This window comes from Hypanus sabinus, unplaced genomic scaffold (assembly GCF_030144855.1).
Source record: "Hypanus sabinus isolate sHypSab1 unplaced genomic scaffold, sHypSab1.hap1 scaffold_2938, whole genome shotgun sequence".
NCBI lineage: Eukaryota > Metazoa > Chordata > Chondrichthyes > Myliobatiformes > Dasyatidae > Hypanus > Hypanus sabinus.
In genome coordinates, this window is record NW_026781088.1 from 3,836 (window position 1) to 14,147 (window position 10,312).

General features: G+C 46.4%; 1 long non-coding RNA gene across 1 annotated transcript; it reads right to left on the bottom strand.

Moving 5' to 3' along the window:
* Positions 1-2,009: 2,009 nt before the first annotated feature.
* On the bottom strand, positions 2,010-10,033 carry LOC132388293 (uncharacterized). Its single transcript, XR_009510205.1, has 3 exons — positions 9,501-10,033; positions 8,494-8,553; positions 2,010-3,930 (listed from the first exon to the last, which is right to left on the bottom strand). It is a non-coding gene; the product is annotated as an uncharacterized LOC132388293 (long non-coding RNA).
* Positions 10,034-10,312: the final 279 nt, after the last annotated feature.

Sequence of the window (10,312 nt, forward strand, 5' to 3'; positions counted from 1 at the left end):
CTGCAGTTTAAAAATCTCCCGTGAGGTGCATGAGGTCCTTATCTATAGCTACCTTAAGGAGTTGTGGTTACTGTTCAAACACTGAAAGATCAGTCACCTGGCCAGGCTCATTACCCAACACCAGTTCCCCCCTCCCTCTTGTTGGACTATCCACATATTGATTTAAGAACAAATTCTGCCCAGTCTAAACCTCTTGCACCAAGGTCCTGATTTATATTAGTGGTGCACCATCAATAACTCACACTGAGACGTAAGGCGAGATATCGGCTTTTATTGACTGGAAGAAGGAACCAGGAGTGAGTGTCCATCATACTATGTCTTGGAGACTGAGGCCGAGCGTCAGGCCGCAGATCTCCTTTATACAGGGGCCTGTGGGAGGAGCCACAGGAGCAGTCAGCAGGGGCGTTTCCCGACAGGCACATAGTTCACCACAATTAGGGAAGTTGAAATCTCCCGTGACAACAATCCTATTGTTTTTACATATTTCCTTATCTGTTCCTCAATGTCTCAGTGGTTTGGGGGATGGGTGGGGGCTGTGCTACAATCCCATCAGAGTGATTACAGCCTTCCTATTAGACAGATACCTCATTGATCCCAGAGGAAATTACAGCATCACAACAGCATTACAAGTGCACAGATATACAAATATTAGAAGTAAAAAGAATAAAAAATAAGTGACCTCAAACAGTCTAACAGGAGGGGGTCATCACTTCCCCGGATATAGATTGACTCATTATAGAGCCTAATGGCTGAGGGTAAGAATGAGCTCATTTCATGCTCTTTGGAGCAGTGCAGTTGTCTCAGTCTGTTACTGAAAGTGCTCCTCCGTTCAGCCAAGGTGGAACGTAGGGGGTGAGAGACATTGTCCGGAATTGCCAGGATTTTCTGTAGGGTCCTTTGTTCTACCACAGCCTGCAGTGTGTCCAGTTTGACGCCTATAACAGAGCCAGCCTTTCTAATCAGTTTATTGAGCCTGTTGACCCATCTTGATGCCATTGCCCCAGCAGACTACCACAGATTACACTGGCAACAACAGACAGGTAGAACGTGTGAAGGAGAGGCCTACATACTCCAAAGGGCTTCAGTCTCCTGAGGAAGAAGAGGTGACTCTGTCCCTTCTTGTACACAGCCTCTATGCAGGCCTAGTTTTCCTGAAGTCATCACCATCTCCTCTGTCTTACCGGTGTTGAGCTGCAGATGATTCAGCTTGCACCATTTCACAAAGTCCTCCACCAGGGCCCTGAACTCATTATTGAGTTCTACCCAAAGAGAATCATTGAATGAGTCTGTCCCCCTCTGAGTGCAGCACTTGTAATAGTGTAGCTCCCTCCACCCTCTCTTTAACTTAATCCTCAATCTTTTCCAAAACACCGAAATGCTGGTACATCAATCACCCATCCCTGTCTCTCTCTCGACCAAGTTTTTGTAATGGCCACAACGCCACAGTTGAACGTACAGATCCATGCCCTAAGTTCATGCCAAAGGGTTGGTCTCTGTGTCGATGGGCTGAAGGGTCAGACCCTCCGTCATGCTACTCTGCCACTGTAAGAGTGAATAAGCCCTTGTTTTAGACGTGAGCTTCAGTTGTGACTTCTCAGTCCAGTTCCTTCACCGGTTCAGGGAGGAACAGGTCCACCGCAGCCCCTTCGCCCGACTCTGGAGCTTCCGGACAGCGAGGACGTGCACCTCTTTGGCAGTGACAGCTCCACACTCAGTCGCATCTTCCCCTCAAATCAAATCAACTCCTTGGCAACTGGACCCTGGAGTTGCTCTATTGCAGACCCCCAGTCACTCCTCCACAATCTCCATCAGCGCAGATCACCCTCTCTGTACTCACTTCTATGTGGATTGCAAATCTCCCTCCCAGCATCACTGGATCCTACAGTCCCGTGGATCACTGAATCTTATTAACTTGTCATCTGAGCTTGACAGTTTGGGAACCACACACACACAACACTGTTAATTTCTGTTTATTCAGTTTAATCTTTTACATATTGAGTAGATAGTAATAAAGACAGTGGTTTTAACATTGAAACCTGACTCAGTTTGTCATCTATTGCTGGTGCTACACTGCTGAGGGCACCCTCCCCTGCTGCTGAACTAGAGGGGATAACTTCACTTGCCCCACCACTGAACTGTTCCCGGAATCAACGGACTCTCTTTCCAGGACTCTTCATCTCCTGTTCTCAACATTTATTGCTTATTTATTTATTATTGTTGTCCATTGGGGGCAGTCTTTCACAGATTCTATTGTGGATGTTATTCTATAACTGAACAAGAAAATAAATATCAGGCAATACACACAAAGCACTGAAAGAACCCAGGAAGTTGGGCAGCATCCATGGAAATGAATAAACCGTCAATGGTTCAGGCTGAGACCCTTCATCAGGACTGGAAAGGAAGGGGGAAGATGGCAGAACACAAAGGTGGGGGGAGAGTAAGGAGGATAGCTGGCAGGTGACAGTGAAGCCAGGCAGACGTAAAAAGTAGACTAGAGTTGGAGAAGGAGGAATTTGATTGGAGAGGAGAGAGGACCATAGGAGAAAGGGAAGGAAGAGGGGACCCAGGGGGAAGTGATCGGCAGGTGAGAAGAGGTAAGAGGCCAGAGGGAGGAATGGAGGTAGAGGGGAGAGAAAGCAATTTTTTTTAAACCAGGAGGTGAAATCGATGTTCATTCCATCAGGTTGGAGGCTACCCAGACTGAATACAAGGTGTTGCTCCTCCACCCTGAGGGAGGCACAAGGCCGCCATGGACCCACACATCGGAAAGGGAATGCTTGGTCGCCGGGAAGTTTCGCTTTTGGCGGATGGAGTAGGTCTCAGGGTTGTATCCGGTGACGTCCACGTACTTTGATAATAAATTTATTTTGAACTGAGATGAGAAAGAACCTGTCATTGCCCGTTCCAGCCGACACTCAAGTCCAGACAGATACACGACACCACCAATGACTCTGAAACTGCCCCGAAAGTCACGTATCATAAATAAAGACATAAGTATGATTTCCATATTAAAATAAACATTTATTTGTACTTCTGGGTTAATTATCTCCACAGAAATGTACGTGAAAACACAAAATTCATCAAGCACACGCTCCCAGCTCATACTAAACTCCATCACTGTTGATGAAGACCCCAGTAAGAAAATCCTCTCGTTCATTTATAAAGCCCCTCTTTGCAGTTTCGTAATTACACTAACACTGCTAGAACGCCACACCCATGCAGAGCTGCCCACAGTTCAGAGAACTCGAGCGGAGCCCTGGATCAAACTTTAGAACGATACTTGTGGGTATTCAGAACCGCCAGTGACGTATCTGCTGGCCATCTTCCCTTCGCAGTTTTCAAACTTCCAATGACGGGTTGGAAAATTTCTCCTGGCTAAATTACCAGGGGGTCAAAGTCTCTGAATAAGGTGTACTTCATTACGATTGCAATAAGAAATGTCGGCTTCATCCCAGAGGGCTGCGAAGACTAATATTTTATTCTGAGGTGAATATATTTATGTCGTAAGGGAGTTGGAGAAACGAGAGTGGGGTGCAACAAGAAAATCAGTACAATCTTGAACAGATTGACAGGGCCAAGTAATCTCCTGTTTGACATGACCTCAAAACAGTTTAAAAGCTGATATGGCCATCCGAAGAATGCAAATCAAAAGGACGATTCGCTCAAAGATCTCCAAAGGAGAAAAACTCTAGAAATGGGTCGGTTTCACAATGATTTCCCACCCAGCCAGGAAGAGTTCAGCGGCAACCAGTCGCTAAACAGCCGGATTCACTGAGCGGACAGAATTAAACATGACTTTCGGAGGCTAAAGGTTTGCAGACACCATCAGACCTTCGAGGGGCTTGAATGCCAGTTCTCTGCGGACCGTGGTCCTCACAAGTCCGGCAGAGAAACAGAGTAGTCTTCGTCGGTTTCGATCCCAAGCTCCTCCTGAATTAACCAAACAATGAAAACGTCAGTAAGAATCGCGTTACTTTCTACCGAGAAGACGGAGGAAGGCAGGCAGTGCAGAAATTCCATGGCCAATCCTGGATTCCCACAGATGGATTTCCAGGAAAGTTGGTTTATCATAGGACAGCTCTCTTCTGCTGGACAGGAGGGCAGGAAAAGAAAAGGAAGTGGAACTGCACAGTGACAGTGATTCAAAGGCAGGTCTGCAGCCACAAACTTGCTTCCAGCATGGTATTGTATTTCAAGCAGAATACAACCCTGGGAGGACTCGATGGAGTCAAGCAGCATCTGTGACAGCAGGCAGTGCTTGTGGATATTTTGGATCAAGATACTATAGTAGAAATCAGGGGGAAACCGGAGGAATTGCCAGTATATCGCAGTACAAGGTGGAGCTGGAAGGCTGCAGGTGATTGAACCAGTTCAAAAGGTGCTGATGGGTACGGAGCAGCAACGGAGGGAGGAGAGGGGAGGCTGTGCTGTGGAACCAGATGAGGGAGGAACAGATGGAAGCAGATGGGTTGAGGGGTCCATAACCACAGGAGCAGAATTAGGCCATTTGGCCCATCGAATCTGCTCTGCCATTTCATCATTGCTGATCTATTTCCTTCACAGCCTCAATCTCCTGCCTTCTACCCATATCCCTTCATGCCCTGACCAATCAAGAACTTATCAACCTCTACCTTAAATATACCCAGTGACTTGGCCTCTACTGCCGCCTATTTCAATGATTTCCATATTCACCACTCTCTGGCTAAGGAAATTCCTCTTCTCTTGTCTAAAAGGATGCCACTCTATTCTGAAGCTGTGCCCTCTGGTCCTAGAGTCCCCTACCAAAAGAAAACACCCTCTCCACATCCACTCTATCTGTGTCCTGTGGTCCTAGACTCCCCCACTATAGGAAACATCCTCTCCACATTCACTCTATCTGTGTCCTCTGGTCCTAGACTCCCCCACTATAGGAAACATCCTCTCCACATCCACTCTATCTGTGTCCTCTGGTCCTAGACTCCCCCACTATAGGAAACATCCTCTCCACATCCACTCTATCTGTGTCCTCAGGTCCTAGACTCCCCCACTATAGGAAACATCCTCTCCACATCCACTCTATCTGTGTCCTCTGGTCCTAGACTCCCCCACTATAGGAAACATCCTCTCCACATCCACTCTATCTGTGTCCTCAGGTCCTAGACTCCCCCACTATAGGAAACATCCTCTCCACATCCACTCTATCCAGGCCCTTCAATATTCGACAGGTTTCAATGAGATTCAGAGCTCATATGATAAGCGTTTCAATCCTGGAATCATTGCTGTGAACCTCCTTAGAACCCTCTCCAGTGTCAGCACATCCTTTTCTGGATAAGGGACCCAAACCTGCACATATTTCCCCCAGTAAGGCCTCACCAATGTTTTATAACATTATGTCCTTGTTTTTATATTCGAGTGCTATCCATGCTAGTATCTTTCCTGTATCACCTTTGGGCTCTAACTTGTTAAGCAATCTGTCATCGGCCTTCTGAAAATCTAGGTACACAACATCCATTTCTCCTTTGTCTATCCTGCTCGTTATTTCTTCAGAGTTGTGAAGAGCAAGATGATAAGATGTGAGAGAATAGAGCCAATCAAGTATGACAGTGGAAAAGTGTGTACAGAACTGGAGGAGGTAGCGGAGTTACTTAATGAGTACTTTGCTTCAGTAATCATTATGGAAAAGGACTTTGGCGATTGTAGGGATGACTTACAGGGGACTGAAAAGTTTGAACATGTAGATATTAAGAAAGAGGATGTGCTGGAGCATTTGGAGAGTATCAAGTTGGATAAGTCATTGGGACCAGACTATATATACCCCAGGCTATTGAGGGAGGCGAGGGAGGAGATTACTGAGCCTCTGGCAATGATCTTTGCATCATCAATGGGGACGAGAGAGGTTCCAGAGGATTGGAGGGTTGCGGATGTTGTTCCATTATTCAAGAAGGGGAGTAGAGATAGCCCAGAAAATTATAGACCAGTGAGTCTTACGTCAGTGTTTGGTAAGTTGATGGAGAAGATCCTGACAGGATGTTGCCTGGATTGGGGAGGATGACTTATGAGAATAGGTTGAGTGAACTCAGCCTTTTCTCCTTGGAGCAAAGGAGGATGAGAGGTGACCTGATAGAGGTGTATAAGATGATGAGGGGCATTGATTGTGTGGACAGTCAGAAGCTTTTTCCCAGGCTGAAATGGTTGCCACAGGAGGACACAGGTTTAAGGTGCTGGGGAGTAGGTACAGAGGAGATGTCAGGGGTAAGTTTTTTACTCAGAGAGTGGTGAGTGCGTGGAATGAGCTGCCGGCGATGGTGGTGGAGGCGGATACGATAGGGTCTTTTAAGAGGCTTTTAGATAGGTACATGGAGCTTAGCAAAATAGAGGGCTATAGGTAAGTCTGGTAATTTCTAAGGTAGGGACATGTTCGGCACAACTTTGTGGGCCAAAGGGCCTGTATTGTGTATACTGTATTTTCTATGTTTCTATTTATGAACATTTGGAGAGGCATAATATGATTAGGAATAGTCAGCATGGCTTTGTCAAGGGCAGGTCATGCCTTGCGAGCCTGACTGAATTTTTAAAAGGACGTGAATAAACACATTGATGAAGATTGAACAGAAGATGTAGTGTATATGGATTTCAGCAAGGCATTTGATAAGGTACCCCATGCAAGGCTTATTGAGAAAGTAAGGAGGCATGGGATCCAAGGGGACATTGCTCTGTGGATCCAGAACTGGCTTGCCCACAGAAGGCAAAGAGTGGTTGTAGACGGGTCATATTTTGCATGGAGGCCGGTGACCAGTGGTGTGCCTCAGGGATCTGTTCTGGGACCCCTTTTCTTTGTAATTTTTATAATTACAAAGAAAAGGGGTGTTGTGGATAGTATAGAGGGCTGTCAGATGTTACAGCGGGACATTGATAGAATGCAAAATTGGGCTTAGAAGTGGCAGATGGAGTTCAACCCAGAGAAGTGTGAGGTGGTTCATTTTGGTAGGTCAAATATGATGGCATAATATTGTACTAATGTTAAGACTCTTGGCAGAGCGGAGGATCTTGGGGTCCAAATCCATAGGACACTCAAAGCTGCTGCACAGGTTAATTGTGTGGTTAAGAAGGCATATGGTGCATTGGCCTTCATCAATCTTGGGACTGAGTTTAGGAGTCGAGAGGTAATGTTACAGCTATATAGAACCCAAGTCAAATCCCACTTGGAGTACTGTGCTCATTTCTGGTCACCTCACTACAGGATGTGGAAACTACAGAAAGGGTGCAGAGGAGATTTACAAGGATGTTGCCTGGATTGGGGAGCATGTCTTATGAGACTAGGTGGAGTGACTTGTGGTAAACTGGTAAACCTAGGTAATTTCTAAGTACGGCATGGCATTGTGGGTCAAAGCGCCTGTAATGAGCTGTAGGTTTTCTATGTTTCTAATTCCAAAAGATCTGTCAAGATTTTCCCTGAAGGAAACCATGCTGACTACAGCATATTTTATCATGTGCCTCCAAGTACGCCGAAACCACATCCTTAACAATCAACTTCAACATCTTCCCAAACACTGAGGTCAAACTAACAGGTCTCTAATTCCTTACTGCTGCCTCTCTCCCCTCTTGAAGAGACATATGCAATTTTCCAGTCCTCCAGAACCTTGCCAGAATGGCCGGACACCATTTGGTTCAGGTGGTCTACCTCAAGACCTTTCAAGTTTCCCAAAGCACCTTCTCCCTCATAGCGGCAAACTCACGTCTGCCCCGACTCTCTTGAACTTCTGGCATACTGCTAGTGTCTTCCACAGTGCAGACAGATGGAAAATATTTAATTCAGTTCGTCCACCATTTCCTTGTCCCCCATTACTACCTCTCCAGCATTGTTTTCTAGCATTCTGACATCCACTCTCTCCTCTCTTGTACACTTTATACATCTGAAGAAACTTTTGCTATCCTCTTCTATATTATTATTATTAACTTCATATTTCATGTTTTCCTGCTTTAGCCTTCTGTTGGTTTTTAAAAGCTTCCCCTAACTTTTGCTTTATTGTACACCTTTTACTTTGGCTTTCAATTCTCTTGTCAGCCACGGTTGTGTTATCTTGCCTTTTGAATACTTCTTCCTCTTTGAGGATGTATATATCCCACGCCTTCCACTTGCTTCCAGAAATTCCAGCCGTTGCTGCTCTGCCGTCATCCCTGCCAGTGTTCTTTTCCAATCGATTCTGGCCAACTCTCTCTCATGTCTCTGTAATACTGATACTATCTGACTTTAGCCTCTCCTTCTCAAATTGCAGGGTGAAATCGATCACATAATGATCACTGCCCCTAACGGTCCCCTTCCCTTAAGCTCTCTAATCAATTCTGGTTCATTGCATTACTTCGTAGCTGGGTTCACCATAGGTCGGGAGAGGTTACCTCGCCAGACACAGACCCATTATCCTCAATCACGGCGTGTGTAGCTGATCCTGAGCTGAGGGAAAGTCTCAGACACAAGAGACCGCAGATACTGGAGTCGAGAGCAGCACTACTTACAAAGAACTGCCTCTTGCTTTTGGGATACCCTTCCAGAATAGCATCGATCAGATCTGTTGCCTGAACAGAAAGTAAAACATTTGGTGTTAATTCATGCGGCTCCAGCAGAAGACTGAATTCCCCTGTCTGACACCAAATCGGACACCAGAAACTTAGTCACGTAGCAGAACCTCTCCTCCTACCTGCTGGAGATTATCCACATGGCCCTCCCTGAACTCACCATCTTCCATGTCTTTCTACCGAGCTTACAAGGATTCTTTTTGGATCATGCACACATCAACTGGCTTCACATGTAGGTTATACATTTGGGCCGTAAGGAATCCACTTTTTGATTCCTTCCCAGTGAATCTCTCCCCAGCGCAGGTGCCTGATGCAATCCCCCATAGAAACAGGAAAACATGAACAACAGATACATGTGAACAAACTCATTTAAGCTATCCAGCACACCTTCTGCAGCTTTCCATCCGGACCTAATTCAACATATCTGACACTCACCGACTTTCGTCCCCTTCCTGCCAGAAACCCAAAACGCAACCTCTGACAAACTCCACACACAAATGCCAATGTCCCAATCATTGATCTCACCAACCTTCAACCCCCACCAGAAACCCAACTCACCCCCTGTACAAACCCCACACACAAATGCCGATTTCCCAATCATCAATCTCACCTTCACCCCCCCCACCAGAAACCCAACTCACCCCCTGTACAAACCCCACACACAAATGCCTATCTCCCAATCATCGATCTCACCAACCTTCACCCCCCACCAGAAACCCAACTCACCCCCTGTACAAACTCCACACACAAATGCCGATTTCCCAATCATCGATCTCACCAACCTTCAACCCCCACCAGAAACCCAACTCACCCCCTGTACAAACCCCACACACATATGCCGATTTCCCAATCAACACTCACCAACCTTCACCCCCCACCAGAAACCCAACTCACCCCCTGTACAAACTCCACACACAAATGCCTATCTCCGAATCATCAACACTCACCATTCTCTTTCTTTTCCGCCACTCTTTTACATACAGCTTCCGCTCAGTATAAACCTGGTCAGAAAAGGGGAGGTGGATGAAAAGTAGAGTTAGTCTTCATTTCTATTTGGGTTACAACCTGTTCCCACATCACTCACTTTCTAATCAAATCTAAAAGTAACAGATATCCCTGTTTACTGGACAGTGCACCCACTGTCTCTCCACAACACAATTGTACTCCAGCCTGTCTACATTCATCGACATCTCTTCCTCTGCTCTGGAACTGCCTCTTATTCATCACCAAATAGTTTCCACTTTGTTATTTTGGTTCCTTGAGGTTGTCGTAGCCAGGGGAGGTAATGGGGATAAGCTCCCACTATCTATTAAATGCATGCACTTGATATAACCTCTGGCAACCAAGTCCAACTCCTGGCCTTCAAGTGTGGTTTCGCTACTAAACCCAGTGGAACTGTTCCTACTGTCAGAAGGGGAAAAGGCATCTTAAAACCAGTTGCTTCGGGCAGATGGGGATTGTCAGCCATGGTTGGCAGCTCATCCGGAAGGCAAACTCTGATCTCAAACCTCAGCTGCCTTGCGGCTAAACCCACTCGTGGGGAAAGCTTCTGGAGCAATGCCCGAGGGAAAAATCCGGAACTGGGACTCCCTAAGGCAGTCCTACGTTGGGTCAGTGCTTACTGGCAGCTCCTGCTGGTGCCAAACTTCATCGGCCTCTACAGTTCCTTTGCATCCATCAGCTGAGCGGAAAGGGAGAGACTGCACAGTCTGCCTCTTCATATCTCACTACCAAGGCTTGCATAGCAGTAAACATCTAG